The following is an 18,766-nucleotide window of genomic DNA, read 5'->3' on the forward strand; positions in this document are numbered from 1 at the left end:
TGTATATATTTGCCTGCATATGAAATAGAAAAAACTTGCAGAGTGGCTATGGCATTAACTCATTCACATTGTGTATAAGTTTTTTTTGTTTGAAAACAGACTTAAAAACTTTTTTTTTTTTTTGTGCTTCATGCATACAGTAACTGCAGTTTTTGTAGCATTTTTTCTGTTAAAATGTATGTGATTCTTTGATCAGGTAATTCAAAAAATTTTAATAAAGGTCAAAACTCACAGCAAAAGAAAAAAAAAGTCACACCTACAGCATGGTGCATTTTTATATAACAGATACTAAATCCAAAAACTTCTTCCCTAGAAAGGAAAAACACGAAAAAAAGCATGTGTTATGTTTACCTATTGACCTCCAGCTAACATCTGGCTACAGTGTTTTTAAGGATTTTTTCCAATGTTTATTGGAGACCACACTAAGGCTATTTTCACATAAAGTTAAAATAAAGAGAAAAGGCGTACGCTTTTTCTATTTAAAAAGACGTCCAATATTGCAGCGATTTAACTGACTTGTCAATGGAATGATGGACGTCCATTGCACACAGTGTATAAAATGACAGACGGTCTGCAAAGATGTTAAAATAATGATCATGACAATTATTTTCAGACCTTTTTTGCAAACGAACGTTATTTTTTAGTCGTTCATACAGTTTTTCTTTTTTTCACCGTCCTTTCAATGTTTTTACGATTAAATTTAATCTTTTTTTTTCAACTATAGACACACCCAAAGGCCAATTAGTCCACCTAAACTAGAATAATGTACCAACAGCCATCATTGCACTGACGGGCGACCAAACAGCAAAAAGACAGACATCATTTTAAACGGAGAGGAAAACCACTGTGTGAACACAGCCTAATGATGAGAGGAATGAAGAGGGGAATACTTTTCCATATACTAAATATCCTATGTGTATTTGATAACTGTTTTGTTTTGTCTTATTGTGTTTTTTGTTTATTTATAATATATTTAAAATCTGAACTGTTACCTTTCCTTCTCGATTTACCCAGATATCCAGGTTCACTTCCACAACACAAGGGGGGAGATTTATCAAACATGGTGTAAAGTGAAACTGGCTCAGTTGCCCCTAGCAGCCAATCAGATTCCACTTTCCATTCCTTACAGACTGTTTTGAAAATGAAAGGTGGAATCTGATTGGTTGCTAGGGGCAACTGAGCTAGTTTCACTTTACACCACATTTGATAAATCTCCCCCATGGTGTTCAATTCTCCACAGGACCTCAGACTAAAACATGATATACAGTATACTTGGCATGTTATTATGTTTCAGAAAAATGTATATAAAAACATATTTAAAATCTGCTATATACATCTTAGAAAACGAAGAGAATATAAAAAACAGATTACCGAGAGAAGTTTCCCAGTTGGAGAACACGAAGGTTTGTTGACAATTGCAGCGGCTATTTTAAGGGACATTTACAATTATTTACATAGCTGGTAACTGATATCTCCATCCACTGCACTTGAAGACCATGACAGATCTATTTATACTCGGGGAACACCATCTATTACAGATGGAATGGTGTGAGACTATAAAAGTTGTATGGACATCCATTGCCTGCTCACTGGGAAGAGAGTGGAATCTGGGAACTGCTTTTTTGGACAGTCACAAATAGATCCTGTTTGTAAGGTCTCCAGAGTCACTATACATACCACTCACTCCCTCTTTATCAGTAAGTTGGTGGGCATTGGCTGTTTATTATTTTTTAACCCCACAGCAGTTAGTTAACCATGGCTGTCACTAAATTCTTGCAGAGGACTGAAAATTCACAGTGAGAAGGCAGGGCCATAGACTGTAATGGTGCCACTGCATGTAACTACGTGTGAACGCACCCGTAGTTCCCATTCACACTGAGTAAATCAGGCGGAATTCCACGGCGGCGCTCCCTGCCAGGGAATCCCGCCTTCCTCAGTGTGTCGATGGGAGAGCTCGCACGCCTCAACTTCCACTGTTCTTTAAACGAAGACCGGCCGAAGCGGAGGCACGCAAGCCATCCCATTAACACACTGAGGAAGGCGGGATTCCGCTTGATTTACTCTCAGTACATTTACAAGTACTTAGAATTCACACGTACTGCAGACTGATTATCTAAAGGTTGATGTGTACTGCAGTGTGCCCATGTCATGTCCATTGATTGATCCATATGTTCTTAGCATAATAAATTAATTACTTTGTGGATTTCCATGTGCATTACATTTTCTTGCAGTGTTCCACACAAAAAACTGTGTATGCTTGGGCAGATAGTTACTAATAGACTACATTTGTCTATTAGTAACTATAAGGTGATACCATTTGATTCTACTCTTTAAGTATACCTTCCAAGACTGGGGGGGGGGGGGCGGAGGGGGATGCTGTTGTTTACACCATATATGTGTGGCAATGGCATTTCTAATTGAATCTGTAATGATAAGAGAAAATAGCACAACCCCTATAACACATAAGTCACTGACACTGTATGCTAAATATATTCAGCCCCTGCCCCAAAGGGAGTCGTGCATGAGCATTGCAGATGATGAGCGTGATAATGTGATAAGTCCAGAGGTCCAAACATCACAAGTCTCTATGAACTTTATTGGAATATACGATATAATAGAGTTTTACATAATCTACAAAAAGACATAAGGAGGGTTAAGCACTGACAGCAGTAGACCCCTGCAGTGAAAGTTTATTACATCATACTCTGCCGCTACTGGCCGTAATGAATCTGTGAATAATATGCTGCACTATAAATAGGATAAAATCTAATTAAAAAACGCTGTAAGCCATTCCTGGGAACTTCATCGGATGGGGCATTAAGGATGATTCATTCTATCATTTCCATACATGTTTTCCTGTATACAATGGACCATGTGAAAAATATTTATATTAGAGTAATACATGTGAACTCAGACATATATTCTCATTCTGACTAAGCAAAGATATCTGAATTGGCATTGCCTTCTCATATATGTGTATGTATATACACTCACCGGCCACTTTATTAGGTACACCTGTCCAACTGCACGTTACCACTTAATTTCTAATGAGCCAATCACATGGCGGCAACTCAGTGCATTTAGGCATGTAGACATGGTCAAGACAATCTCCTGCAGTTCAAACCGAGCATCAGTATGGGGAAGAAAGGTGATTTGAGTGCCTTTGAACGTGGCATGGTTGTTGGTGCCAGAAGGGCTGGTCTGAGTATTTCAGAAACTGCTGATCTACTGGAATTTTACGCACAACCATCTCTAGGGTTTACAGAGAATGGTCCGAAAAAGAAAAAACATCCAGTGAGCGCAGTTCTGTGGGCGGAAATGCCTTGTTGATGCCAGAGGTCAGAGGAGAATGGGCAGACTGGTTCGAGCTGATAGAAAGGCAACAGTGACTCAAATAGCCAACCGTTACAACCAAGGTAGGCAGAAGAGCATCTCTGAACGCGCAGTACGTCGAACTTTGAGGCAGATGGGCTACAGCAGCAGAAGACCACCCGTTACTAGCATGGTGTACCTAATAAAGTGGCCGGTGAGTGTATATATATATATATATATATATATATATACATACACAGAGGCTTATCACATTATACTAGGTCTATGTTTTGCTCTACACCTTAAGGTCCGTGGTAAAAGAAAGCTGGATGACAGATGAGACTTGCAAACTCCTAGAGCATCTGCTATGGGGATGGGAAGTTGCTTTCTCTATTTACTTCTCTCCATTTCACAACGCAGAAGCTGTTGAAAAGGCATAGAACAGAGGCTGAACCCTTTACTCTTTTATAACTCTTTATTCTAAATCAATACAAACAGGGTTGTAAGAAAGATTCCTGAGAGGATTCATTAAAGAGGTGTCCCACCATTAGAACTTATCCCACTTATTCACGTGATAGAGGAAAATAGTATATTTGCTTTACAGTTGGACCCCCTGCAATTGTACATTAATTGTAGAGATGAGCAAACCGGGTTCGGGTTCGAGTCCATCCGAACCTGAACGTTCGGCATTTGATTAGCGGTGGCTGCTGAACTTGGATAAAGCTCTAAGGTTGTCTGGAAAACATGGATACAGCCAATGACTATATCCATGTTTTCCACATAGCCTTAGGGCTTTATCCAACTTCAGCAGCCACCGCTAATCAAATGCCGAAAGTTCGGGTTTGGATGGACTCGAGCATGCTCAAGGTTCGCTCATCTCTAATTAATTCCCTTTCCTGATCTCATAGTTACATTGTTAATAAGGTTAAAAGAAGACAAGAGTCCATTAGATTGAACCTAGTAAAACCCTTCTGTGTTGATCCAGAGAAAGGCAAAAATGCAGATGCCAATTGCCCCATCATAGGAGGAAAATTCCTTCCCGACTCCAAATGGCAATCAGAATGGAAATCCTGAGTCTCCCACTAGAATGGAGAAGCATCGGATCAGTGGGGATCCACTCACAGCACTTCTGTCAATCAGCTAATTTAAAGGGAGTTTGGTGATCCAGTGAGAGACGAGGTCCCTTATTTGATTACAGCGCTTAGCACACAAGCAGGCCAAAACATATTCATAATGTCATGGAATGCATTACAGCTTCAGCTCATTCAAATGAATGGGAGGACACTGCTAGACTACTAAACCCCTGTGCTAGAGTCCCATTTCTATGAAGTCGTATCTGTTTTTTTTTTTTCTCATCATTCTGCAAACAGAGAATGCTGGATATAGCTACAGTGGAAAAGCCTTGATAAACAAGGCTGGGCGGGGAAAGGGAAATGACTATGGGAATATGTTTAAAAAAACATGGCCACTTTCTTTCAAATACAGCACCACTCTTGTCTCTAGTTCAGGTGTGGTTTGCAATTGAGCACCATTCACTTCAATGGAACTATGTTGCAAAACCTGCACCCAACCTGGACACAAGAGTGGTGCTGTCTCGAAGAAAGTGGCCATGTTTTTCTAAAGCTGGATAACCCCTTTAAATGAGCCAGTATAAGCATCTAAATTGTTTTATCTATATGTATACTTTTTGACTCATAACTGGTTACAGAAAAGAAGAGCACCTCCCACTGATGAAATCCTATTATGTTTCAATCAGAACATATTTTATCCATTAATTGTTCCTCAAACAATTTTGGCTCATTTGATGGCACGAACATCTATAACACATAAGAAAAATCTTGCCTAAAGGCTGCCTGTCACATCATTCACATTATTCAGTAAGTTATTTCATGTTAACAGGATCAAATTGTGTTACATAGTGGAAGTCATTTAGTATAACATGAAAGATTTCCAATTACTACTAGAACATTTAGAATCTGAACTTCACTTGGCAAATCACATAATTGACAGCAGACTATTTCGGCAAGCTTTTAATTAATAGCAGATATTTAGACATTCAATATTTTAATACAATTCATTGGGAAAGTCTCCAGACACTTTAACTTTTTCACAATTTGTAATGCCTTGTGCTAAAATAAAAAGGTTACAAGTTTTCCCCCTTCATTCTGCACTCAGCCACCATAATGAGAACATTTTTTTACAAATGTTTGCAAATGTATAAAAAAGACAAAAAAATTGTGTGGATACAAGTATTCAAATACTTTGCTGTAAAGCCCCTTTTAGAAAGGGCGATGGGGAGGATCCAACAAGTGCTGTCAGCTCTCGGTTGCTCCCTGTTCCCCGCTGAGTAAGAGCCGGGGGCAAGGGAGCTGCGGGGGGGGGCTGCCCGGGTGATTGCTAGATCGTCTGGTCAGGCCATAGAAGATAGAAGCGGTCTGCTGCAGATACTGCAGCAGATCGTTGCTATTAGAGATGAGCGAACCTCAAGCATGCTCGAGTCCATCCGAACCCGAACTTTCGGCATTTGATTAGAGGTGGCTGCTGAAGTTGGATAAAGCCCTAAGGCTATGTGGAAAACATGGATATAGTCATTGGCTGTATCCATGTTTTCCAGACAACCTTAGAGCTTTATCCAAGTTCAGCAGCCACCGCTAATCAAATACCGAATGTTCGGGTTCAGATGGACTCGAACCCGAACCCGGTTCGCTCATCTTTAGTTGCTATCTTAGTCATTTGTCTTTCAAAATGTTTAAAGACAACAGAAAACGATTAGCCAACATTGTTCATGCCGGCTGATAAATTTCTTTTATTATGCCAGGCAATTAACGGCCGATAATCATTTTGTGTAATAGGGCTTTAAGGCTTGAACTTTAACTTATATGACTCCTATATCTCTTGATAATCTTTGAGATGTTTGAGGGGGTGTGGAGGGGGCAGTACGGGGGACGCAGAGGGCGCGGACTCAGAGTCCACGCGATTCATTGGGTTTTAATTGTAAAAACAAGAAGGAAACCTACTCCATCTGTGAGCTGGCGTAGGTTTCCTGCCACGCGCACTGGCGTGCACGGGATTTATGTAGAGGCAGTCCGCCTCTACATAAATCTCCGTAGTGTGGGAGCTGTGGGGACATTTTAAAGTCCGGCGCAGAAAACACCGGACTTAATAAATGTCCCCCCAATGACTATAAGCACATAGCCAAGAAAACAAAGCATTGACTTAGGAACAACTCTTTTAATGCCCTTAAGTGGCCCAGCCACAGCTCTAACCTTATTGAACATCTCTAGAGAGACCTGAAAATGCCTCTATCCATGGTCCCCATCCAATTTCACAGAGCTTAAAGCGACTCTGTACCCACAATCTGTTCCCCCCAAATCACTTGTACCATTGGATAGCTGCTTTTAATTCAAGATCTGTCCTGGGGTCCGTTCAGCAGGTGAAGCACTTATTGTCTTAAAAAACAACTATTAAACTTGCAGCTCTGAGTCAAATTGGCTTGGTCTAGAGTATGTCCGCCATAAGTTTGCACCATCCCTCCATCCATCCTCCTGCCCTCCTCATGATTAGGAACGCCCCCCAGGCAGGATTTATCCTATTCATCCCTTGTCTGTACACTGCACAGGTGCCTTAATGATCCAGCACATGTGCAGTGTTCAGACAAACGATGTACAGGAGAAATCCTGCCTGGGGCATTCCTAATGGTGGAGAGGAAGGGAAGGAAATAAGGAGAGGTGTTGCAGGCCTAGGGCACAGACACTCTAGGCTATACCAATATGACACAGGGCTGCAAGTTTAAAAGTTGTTTTTTAGGACAATAACCTGCATCACCTGCTGAACAGACCCCAAGACAGATCTTGGATTAAAAGCAGCTATCCCACAGTTCAAGCAGTTTGGAGGGCAGATTGTGGGTACAGAGTCGCTTTAAGAGGACCTGCATAGCAAATGGCAAAAAAATCCCGAATCCAGATGTGTAAACCTTGTGGCATCATACAGACAGACTGGCGACTGTTATGGAGGCCAAAGGTGCTTCACACAACATTTTTTTCAGTTTTATACGCTCCTATCTTTCACTGGTAGCCCCCCCCCCCCCCCTCTTTGCCAAGGGTTACCTCATACCCCAATTCAATTTCATTGGAAGCTTGAATAATTAAGCAAAATTAGATGGATTCGGGGGAGCCTGAAATAAAGAATCTGCCATTAATAACTGTTTGTTAGTTATGTGATCTGTATAATGGGATTAAACAATATAAAATAAAGATTATGGTCCCACAGCCTTCCACAAACCATGAAAGCAAATGGAAAATGTTGTTTCCAAAGGTCGAGCAACAAAAATTCTACAAGATTAGGTAATAAAAGAAGTGTTCATCATTATCAGATCACATTCTGATAACATAAGTCAAATCATCTCATAGATTTTTTTGCCTCTAATTTCCATGTTATTACAGTCTTATTAATTATTCATACTTTTTCATTATTGTAAATGTGACATCTATGTCTCTATTATAAGTCACCTATTGTTAAAATTCTCATACATGTACGTGTAAGTGATTTTTATTGTATTTATATGCCCATTGTTAACTTTTCATTGTATCCTCACTGTTTCCTCAAACTGTACATCTCTGAGCAATATGGTATATGAATAAAAGTAAGTAAAACAAAGTTATATTAAAGGAATTATATTATTTTATATAAATAGAGCTATAATTAAACATGCGGTGTTCAAAGTTGCCGATATAAAATACTACAATTAACTGCACTAAAGTGCACTTTAGAAGTACCATTAGGAATAAGAGTTAATAGGGATCAATGTGTACGACTTAGACCAACAACATCTGATAACTTGGGATTTCAACAGCATCTAGGAATGACCACAGGGAGGAGATAATGTTATATTAAGTTATAATAAATTAGGCTAGGTTCACACTGCATTATTTTCCTTTTCAGAGTTTTTGTAAAATTAAGCTGTACACAAAAAGTAGTCAACAACACTATTGTATACATTAAAAAAAAAGTATACATTACAGTCCGTTTTATAATGTCATTGGGAATTGGATTCTGCTGAATGGCATAAGGCACAATTAGTTTTTTGCTTTCATTTTCGAATGTAACATACAGTATATGGTAAATGTAAACCTAAAACCAAAAACCCAGTTTTATTGTAATGTACTGTAAGTATTTTGGAAAATAAGCATTTTTTATACATTGTAGCTATTTACTTAGGCACAGCTTTAAGTAGTATTCTGCCCAAAGAACGTTAATACACTATTAAGCTATGTTCACACATGGTATTTTTGCTCAGTATTTTGGTCAGTATTTTGCAACCAAAACCAGTAGTGCATTGATGAATTGAACGACATGGAGAGTGCCCTCCTCTATTCTTCTACTTTGTTGATGTTTACTACTGGAACTGCATTTGTGGAGAAAAAACACCCTAGTTCACGCTATTTAACACATCCACTAGCCCACTGTAGCGATACGTTCATATTGCTTTACTCTATCCTTCAGCCTGTTGTGCCAGTCGCTGTTTCTTACTATTTATTGTAAACAATTGCAAAGATGTAACTTTTGATCAATTTTATTCTGTTTTCTTTTCTGCAATCAGATGTAAGCAAAATTCGGGGTACTATTATAAGCAATCATTTGATCGCTTACATAGATCAATGCAATGCATATGCATTGCCTTGATCAATTAGATTGGCACACTGCAGACACAAAGGCCTAGCAAAAGCCTTGTGGTCCGAACTCTGGAATTACATTGTGTGGGTGCAGATCAGACCGACAAAACACTTAAGACAGATGTCAAAACTGTTTGCAGTTACATGAGCAGCATTGGAGGGATCTCTGATGTCAGTCATTACCAAAAGTCTGGGAGGTAAGGACAAATCTGAAAATGTGCCAGGATATAGAATTATGGCAGCTTGGCTGTGCCTTCTTGACACTTCATCATAAATTAAGATGATAAAGTCTAACATTGTAGCCGTCAATTCTCATTAAAACTACAAGTCTCAGTCCACTTAATGAAATCTTCGAACTATTACAGAGTGACTATTTTACAACAGCTCAAATGCTGCAGGTTACAAACTGTATAAAGTCAACAACAATGCTTAAATATAAAAAACATGACTTTAAAAAAACAACAGCAACTATAAAAATGTTCTTGTACTTGTAGTCTCAAATACTTTTGCGTTCCCTATATTGTTGCTCATTGTTGTTTTACATGATAATTAATTGCAGCCAGTTTGACTTTTAAAACAAGGTTTGGAGTGCCAGGCATATTTTGGGGCACTGAGGTTTGAGAAATATTCACTTTCTTGTTTTGTTTTTTTTCTCTGTGTTTTGCATTTCTTATAATGATTATCCCAGCAGGATTGTTCTTATAATGATTATCCCAGCTCCCATATGTTATTCAGGGAGGTAGAAGGGTATGGTCTGCATAGCATGGTCTACAGCACTGCACTCTGACCCAGAAAGTCTCCCTCACCTTTAAAATCATAGCAGATCCAATTCAGGCTGGGGCTTGTATCAGAGGACAGGACAGTGGAGCTAATCTCTGCATAGCTTCCTTCCTGAAGTCTCTGTCAGCCCTTGTGTCTCCCATCCTCTCCATTCCTGCTATAATGTGCCTAAAAGCTTCTGTCTCTGTCCCCCTGACAGTTCTGTGATTCTCACTTCCTGATTGGTCCATGCAGAACACATTCTCTTCCCCATTGCTGTCATCTGACCACATATTGTGTGTCCTGCATTATGGGGATCTGCAGTTCCATCTTTTATCTACAAACTGCTGCTTATTTTTCAGGTTTATGCCCTTACTATACATACTGTACTCCACATGCTGATTATACTGTACAGTAACTTATAATATGACATTCAGCTGCTTCTAAATGTTTGTTTCATTTGTTTTACCTGTTATTAAGAATAAAAAATCATTATTTTTGGGGCGTGGAACCAACTGCCTGCATTTCAGTGATTTCTTATGGGAAAATTTGCTTTGGTATAAGAGAGATTTAGAGCACAGTGCCATAACGAATTATGCTCGTAATGCAAGGCACCACTGTATATCTTTATTAGGACAATTAGGGAGAGTAAGGTATGATTACATTGTCTTGTTGCTCTAAATGATGCAGCAAAAGCTGCAACCTCCCTGATTGTGCAATAGTCTGCATAGTCCAGGGAAAAGGCAGGGGTGTTGAGGGAGAGGTCTAGGTGGTTTGGAAGGATTGAGATAAACAGCTGAGGGAAAACATTGCATTCTGGGGATTTTAGTACATAGGAACCTCCAAAACAAATGGTGGTTTTAGAACTGAGGCACACAAGTAAGCAATGCTATATGCTTCTACAGCAGGTTTATTTTTTTTACCTAATGTTCGAGTACCATTTTAAAGATATATTAGAAAATCACTACCACTGTCTTTCTTCTGTATAGTAAAGTAACATTGCTTGGTAATAACCAAATTCAATTTGGTGCTCATGTGATATGTAGGAGAAACCAGTCCAATCCAAGTGAACTTTTCAGCAGTATAACGTCATTTCATACCTACTCTATACATGTGTGATGTCACTGTAGATGTACATTTTGCTTATAAAAGTTGTTCCACCAGTGTATCTCACACAAATTTGCAAGTCTTATAATTTATTTTGTGTTGGATAAGATTTTTCTCATTTTAATATCTGAAACTTTTTTAAATCGTTTGGAAGCATAAACTCCATGCAACTTTTTATTCAAATTGTTATAAACTTATGTGCAAAGGAAAATTTTGTTACACAAAAAGCAAAGGAAGTAAAATGATGTCAGTAACCTACAGATGTCCAGTGAGGTAAAGAAAAAGGCCAAAAGAATTGGACACGATGGACAGGATTCAATGTCTAAAACATAGGCACAATTTTTGAAAGATAACCATGGTTATAATATTTATTTTAATTCTCAAACATCTGGCCAAGATGTTGCACCTCTGTATGTGCTACAACCCCAAAAATCTTTAAGGGTCCAGTCCAACAATTTTTTTTCTATCTAATATACCTTTCAACAATGACAATGTAGCAGGCTGTAGCCTATATAATAAATATTCATAAAAAGTAGATGTGTGAAACAAACTTCCAGCAGATGTGGTTGGTAAATCTATAGTAACTGAATTTAAACCTGCCAGGGATAAACGTATATCTAATAAGAAAGGAAATACTCGAAAAAAAAAGACTAGATGGACCATGTGGTCGTTTTTTGCCAACAATCTTCTATATTTCTATTTCTACATGTTTTATTAAATGGCCACCGTCACTAAAAAAAACTTTTGACATGTCATCAGACATCAGAAAAAAGCAAAAATTGGCAGAACCCCAATGCTTTTGTTCCCATTTTAGCTTGTACTCTGCATGTGGCTAAAGTGCAAACACAAACAAAAAGTGCAACCGTAACCTCCAAGTGCAAGAGCTTACCGTACATACTCCTCCCGGCGTACACACGTCATCAGACATGTCAAAAGTTATTGATCACTACTAAGAGCCACCCTGATCAGAAGATATAGCCAGGGTGAGATCGCAGCAGCGCAATCCTCTTCAAGGCCAGCTGCTCATTGGCTTACATTGAGAAAATATTGATGGAATGAGCAGCCAGCCGGGGAATTGATCATGCTGCCATCTCTCCCCCAGTTATATCTTCTGATCAGAGGATGTCTAAGCAGCGAGACCCGCTGTGATCAATAACTTAAAGCGTAACTGTCATGTTTTTTTTATTGCAGAAATCAGTAGTATAAGCGATTTTAAGAAACTCTGTAATAGGTTTCATCAGCCAAAAAAGCCTCTTTCTGTACTCAAGAAGTAATCTCCCAGCCCCCCCCCCCCCCTGACTTCTTATCTGTGCATTATCAGGCAAACACGTCTTCATTACAGAGGAGCCAGCGAAGACGAGTTCTGCTCTCTCCATTCTATCCTTATCAAGGGGGGAGGGGCCGAGGGAGATGAGGGAGCAGGAAGAGGTGACATGAAGGTCAGCTGTTTGTAGACTCTCTGGGCACCTAAAACGCTAAATTCAGGTGTCAGAAAGGTCAGTGCTTATCTATGAACTTACTAAGAGAAGATTGCAGGGTGTTGTGCTTTTCAGAAATCCTCCGTGCTCAGTCACTCCTAACAGCCCCTCCCCTCTCCATAGCCACATAATGGACACAGAGATCCTGCTTCTTCTGATGTGAGGGGGGAGGCTGGGAGATTGCTTTTTCAGTCCAGAAGGAAACTCTTTTGGTTTATAAAACCTATTACAGAGTTTCTTAAAATCGCTTGTACTGTTAATATTTAATGTTTTCAGAAAAATGACCCTGAAATGACAGTTACGCTTTAAGACAAAAGTATTTTTTAGTGACAGGTACGTGTTATTTATTTCAAGCCACTCCTTCTCAAGAAATAATCAAACAACTCTGTACACTAAAACGAATCACTTTCATTAAAAATTCCATATAAGTCACTTTAGAACAAGTGTATGCCCAGGATTCACTTACTTTTAAGTTGATTCTGAGAAATGGAGTAAGTGGAATAGAAAACTAAAAACTCAAGTAACATGATTGTGAAAAAAAAGGGGACAACTGAGAAAAAATTACGCAAGAATCTAAAAATAATCAATGATAAGCCGCCCCAAGTATCTTTAGCCGGGTAAGTACAGTAGTTTACTCACACGACATGTACAGTACTTGTTCCTTTTCTTCTTTATATCACACCAGCATCATCTCCAAGTTGAAAAGAAAGAAAAAATCTCTCTACCAGCTCCCGCTTCCCTTTAACTCCTCCCTTTTCCTCTGAATTCCTCCTAGTTTTTCTCTCGCTAGCGGCAAATTGATGGGAGATATAGTTCTGCCTTGCTACATTTTAATTTATTGTAGAGAGCTAGCAAATAAAATCCTTCCACGGACTATATATGACTGTATCCCACTCCCATAAGATCTGCCAGTATAATAGTCTCTATAGTGAAAAGTGTAGTCTTCAACCCCACTGTTCAGCCAGCTATAGTCTGGCAACACCACAGTGGGAGTTACATATGGAAAAAATAATTCAGTGTCCATGGTTGTGTCTAATACTAAACCATCTGCTTATAATCATGCAGAAACAGCTGTGAATGGCTAAACTCGGAAATCTGCAAATAACATTGCGGATACAATAATAAAGGGAATAAATCCTGCTAATTTGTATAAAACAGTAATCCAAATTATATTGTTTTACTTTTTTATTAATGAAGCATCTGGATCAGGATTGCAGCCCTTTATTCTCAGGATCAACGCGGGATCCCACGTATCCATATTTAAAAAGCCACCGTCACGTAAAAAAAAAGAAAAAACTTTTGAAATATTGTGGAGATCAGAACTCTCTTGGACATTTCAAAAGTTGTTTGTTTTTTTAAAGTGATTTTAACTACTAGATTTTATGGCTGGGCATAACTAGTACTGTAAAGGACAAAATTGCTTCTGTAGATCCTGCTGTTTGAGTGCTTCGGGGCCATGATGTCACAGGAGCCAGGGGATACAAGAGACCAGCAGTAGACTGGGAGTGGGACTGCTGTTGCTGGGGAACCGGGACAGGTAAGTATAACTTGGTTATTATGTTCTTGTATCGCCATGCCTGTTCTGTTTTTTTCAAGGATACAGTTATAACTCCTTTTTTTTAATCTACATATAAATGAGGGTTTGTTTTTGAAAGAAACATTGAAACTACCATGATACCTAATTTATAGAATTTTTCCTTATAGTTTTACTACTTTAAAAAATGTTCTGCATTGCCATATATTGACCCCTATATATTTTTTTTTTTTTTCATTTATCGAGCTGTGTAATCTTTTGTTTCTTCAGAGGCTTAGATATCATAAAGGCAGACTACACCACTGTTAGCTCAGCTCATTTCAGCTTCAGACTATTACATGCAATCAGTAGATTGCATACACTGGTCAATACTATACCATTGCATAGCATTGATCACTGTTATCGGCAATCTTCACATAAGGCCTGCTTGTGGCAAACTATGTGAAGATTGCTGAGCTGACTGACTGATGTAAGAGTTAAACTACTGACAGTCAGTTAAAATGATTAAAACCTTCAAAATCACACAGCAGGAATCCTGATCAGACAGTGACAGAAACTCAGCTTCTATCACTATATAAATATCGTGCAGCGGCCTGTCATAGAGCCCCTGCAGATAATGGCATAAATGTATGCCATGGGTCATTTAGGCATAGACTTCCATGGTATACATTTACATCCATTGTAGTTAAGGGGTTAAAGGGGCACTCTGTAGACTTTAAAAAATTATTATAAATTAATATCATTATTTTTTGTTGTTTGCTTAAAGTTATATTACTTTGTAAAATAATTTCATTAAAATAAATATATTGATTTTTCTTTACATAGCCACTTCAATTTAATGGCAGTAAGGGGTGACACGGCTACCTCTGCAGCCACCAACATTTGTGTCAGGAATAGAGATGAGCAAACCAGGTTCGGGTTCGAGTCCATCCGAACCCGAACGATCGGCATTTGATTAGCGGGGGCTGCTGAATTTGAATAAAGCTCTAAGGTTGTCTGGAAAACATGGATACAGCCAATGACTATATCCATGTTTTCCACATAGCCTTAGGGCTTTATTCAAGTTCAGCAGCCACCGCTAATCAAATGCCGAACGTTCAGGTTCGGATGGACTCGAACCCGAACCCGGTTCGCTCATCTCTAGTCAGGAACTGTATGGCTCTGTAAGTCCTGCACTTGCCGATCCCTTGCTCTGATCAAGCGCTGTTGCACAGAGCTGTACAAGGTAGGCTCTTCTTCCCCCTATGTACTGTATATTCTTATATACACTACTCGGTAAGAGGCTGTCTAGTAGCCACAGCACATGTCACAATTGCTTTACTAATGGATCCAGCAGAGGGAGCAGGAACAGCAAACACCACTTGCTGTGTACAGGCTGCGGCACACAGCAGTTGTATTGAGCAGTCTTCCCCTGTGTACTGTATATAAGAATAAACAGTACAAGGGCAGGGCCGCTGCTTTACAGCTGCTGCTGCTGCCCTAGGCACTAAACCTGAAGACGTCCCATCTTGGGGAGCGTGGAGGAGAGTGGTTTCGGTCACATGTATTTCTCTTCATGTAGAAAAATTGTCTAAATCTCGATTCTCATAGTTTTTAACTTCTTAAAACATAAACAAATTTCCACATTGAATCAATGATTAGAGGCGTCTACATATTGTCTGAGGGAATTCTTACCACAGGATTAGTAGATTGGTAGGCAATAGCTCCAGGCGTCACATTTACCACCGCCACACCAGACCTGACCAATACTGCCATACTGTGACTGGATAAAACCACCATACCAGACCTGATAGCTAATACTGTGACTGTGTGCTGGGGCCTCCCGCTGAGGGTAGTAGTAGGTGGTAGTACTGGGTAGGACCCGGGTAGCCAGTTGCCAGATGTTAGGTCACGGTATTGGCACGAGGGGAGCTGACTAACCCACTGGATCCTGACCATGCGGGGCCCGAGTAATTCTTCGTTGTCACTAGTCAAGGCACCAATAACTAGACCAATGCCAGGGTTCAGAAACAACGATAGTTGTGCGTTCATTATAACGGTGGTAACCAATAGCAACAGTCTCTCTGGATGCAACCAGGATTGAGGCAGACTTGAATATAACTGTGAAATGGGTGATGCTGCAATAGGCTGTGATGGTAGCATTACTTTGAGCAAGAAGAAACTGAATGATGGGAGTAGTAGTGCCGAAGATATGATACTAGGTGTCTATCATTGTCCTATATCGGCCATATATCTCTCATACCGTCTATCCCAAGTGACCCAACTCACGGAACACCATTAAGCAGGGGTATATTTACCCAGCATATAATTCCGATTTCGGGTCCATGGATGGTACAGACCGGGGCTGTTGGACTGTATGATGACACTGGATCCCGTTGTGGCTCTTTACTATTCACTGTGACTCTAATGTGAATATCACTCTATAATAATGCCATTGATCACTAGTAGATACACCCCACGTTTTAATCACCTATCACACATTCTTAAAAAGTTCTATTAAAAGTTATGTTTTAAGTTATAGTCTTCACAGTTAATGGTATTTAGTTGTATTCAATAAAGTTTATTGCGTGAAGACTAGAGGCGCATTCTGTTTAAATAAGGAGATATGATACTGGGCGGAATAAGCTGACTGAAATACTTGTTGTTGATGAGGACGAATGATGAGTAGAGTAATGACTGAAAACGGCACCCAGATCTTGCTGAACAGGAGAAGCCTGAGGATCAGGGAAAGGTCCCGACTTTTGAGGTAACGCTGGAGCAGCAAAGAATAACTCCTTCTCCCCTGAAGGTGGAGAGAAGGCACACACACTCTTCCTTCTTGAAGGTAGAGCAAAGGACTGAGGTAGACAGGAAGTGACATAGCATCCCCAGCCAAAACTCGACGGCTATTGGGGTCACCATGGCAACAGGGGGGAAAGTCACGTGTCACCAAGCCTATTGCATTATCACTCCATTAAACCATAGGCAGATACATATGCATGAGAAATACTAGACTTGAACACTGGGGGGCGACATAATACCAGCAGTTTGCAGTGGCCATTATAGTTTCCAGAACAGGAACAATAGAATACAGAGAAATCCTGACACCAATATGCACTTTTAGGCGAAATTAGAGAAAACATCTGTTCTGGGACACTGCAACTGTATAACGCCCTCATACCAGACCTGATAGCACCATACTGTGACTGAATAACACAGCCATACCAGACCTTATACTACCATACTGTGACTGGATAACACTGCCATACCAGACCTTATACTACCATACTTTGACTGGATAACACTGCCATACCAGACCTGAACAATACCACCATACTGTGACTGGATAACACCACCATACCAGACCTGACCAATACCACCATACTGTGACTGGGTAACACTGCCATACCAGACCTGAACAATACCACCATACTGTGACTGGATAACACCACCATACCAGACCTGACCAATACCACCATACTGTGACTGGGTAACACTGCCATACCAGACCTGATACCTAATACCGTGACTGTATAACGCCCCCACACCAGACCTGACCAATACCACCATACTGTGACTGAATACCCCCCCCCCCACACCAGACCTGACCAATACCACCATACTGTGACTATTTAACACCGCTACACCAGACCTGACCAATACCGCCATACTGTGACTGGATAACACCCCCATACCAGACCTGATAGCACCATACTGTGACTGAATAACACAGCCATACCAGACCTGATACTACCATACTGTGACTGGATAACACCACCATACCAGACCTGAACAATACCACCATACTGTGACTGGATAACACCACCACACCAGACCAGACCAATACCACCATAACACCCCCCCTTGAAAGGACACCAGATTTACTGGCAAGTCTGAACAGGAGGTGGGAGACTAAAAAAATTAAAACAAAAAAAGTTGTTTCCTTCCCCCTGCTTCCTGGTGCTGCCCCTCTGAAAAGTGCTGCCCTATGCACCGAACCATGGGTGCCTAGTGGTAAATACGGCCCTGTACAAGGGGGGACAGGACTCTGAAAAGCTCTGTGAGGCAGTGCTTAATCGGAGAAGGGGATGGGGAGCTGCAGGGTTTAAAGAGGAGGACCCTTGAGACAGGTGAATATGGGTTGCTTATTATTTTCTATGCATCCCTAGCAATATATAAAAAGGATGAATGCCTCAGTACCTATTTCTATGCAGCCTCAGTATTCAATCTCTATGCACGGAAGCTCAACAAGCCACCACAAAACAAGGAAGCAATCTGTAAGATATGTTGCAAAAGGATACTTACAAAATATGGTAAATATTATGATATCACATTTTTCCAGTTGTTAAATAAAACACATTCATTACTCTAATGGCTGGAGCAGCTGTGCCAAAGATATCAGGGTGACATTTTAACATTAAAAATAATCTTTTTACTCTGCCAGGAGCACTGGAGGCAGGCACACACACAAAAAGCATTTTTTACAGGGTTACATGGAGCTTTTCACTGCATATATTATACTTAAAAAAACTACTAAACAATAAATCTCAAAAATATGTGTGAGCCAGAACCCAGCTTAGGCTGTAGGTTTACTCAAGCCAAATAGTCCTTTAATGTGTCAAAAACCAAAGGTGTGTAACACTAATGGATCCATCCTACTTAAATATGAAAGACGGTAATCTATTATCTAACAATAAAAGTTATAGGCCAACAGCAGGGGCACATAAAACTACTGCTTGCCAATATATCACAATACCTACAACAGAAAGATAATAAGAGTGTGTTCTCACTTGTTGGCACCTTATAATGGCTAACTGAAAAGGTGATGACAAACAGCAACTACATTATGTTATGTGCACGTGGATGCCTGTCCTGGAAGACGCCCATCACAGCTCCATTCATTCTCTACAGAGCCATTAAAGAGA

The 18,766-nt window shown here is 40.0% G+C and overlaps 1 protein-coding gene across 2 annotated transcripts in view; it reads right to left on the bottom strand.

Moving 5' to 3' along the window:
• The window catches only part of CORIN (corin, serine peptidase), a 168,024-nt gene that overhangs the window by 129,115 nt on the left and 20,143 nt on the right, over positions 1–18,766 (bottom strand). The window lies entirely within an intron of this gene.

The sequence above is a fragment of the Dendropsophus ebraccatus genome, chromosome 7 (assembly GCF_027789765.1).
Source record: "Dendropsophus ebraccatus isolate aDenEbr1 chromosome 7, aDenEbr1.pat, whole genome shotgun sequence".
Classification (NCBI taxonomy): domain Eukaryota; kingdom Metazoa; phylum Chordata; class Amphibia; order Anura; family Hylidae; genus Dendropsophus; species Dendropsophus ebraccatus.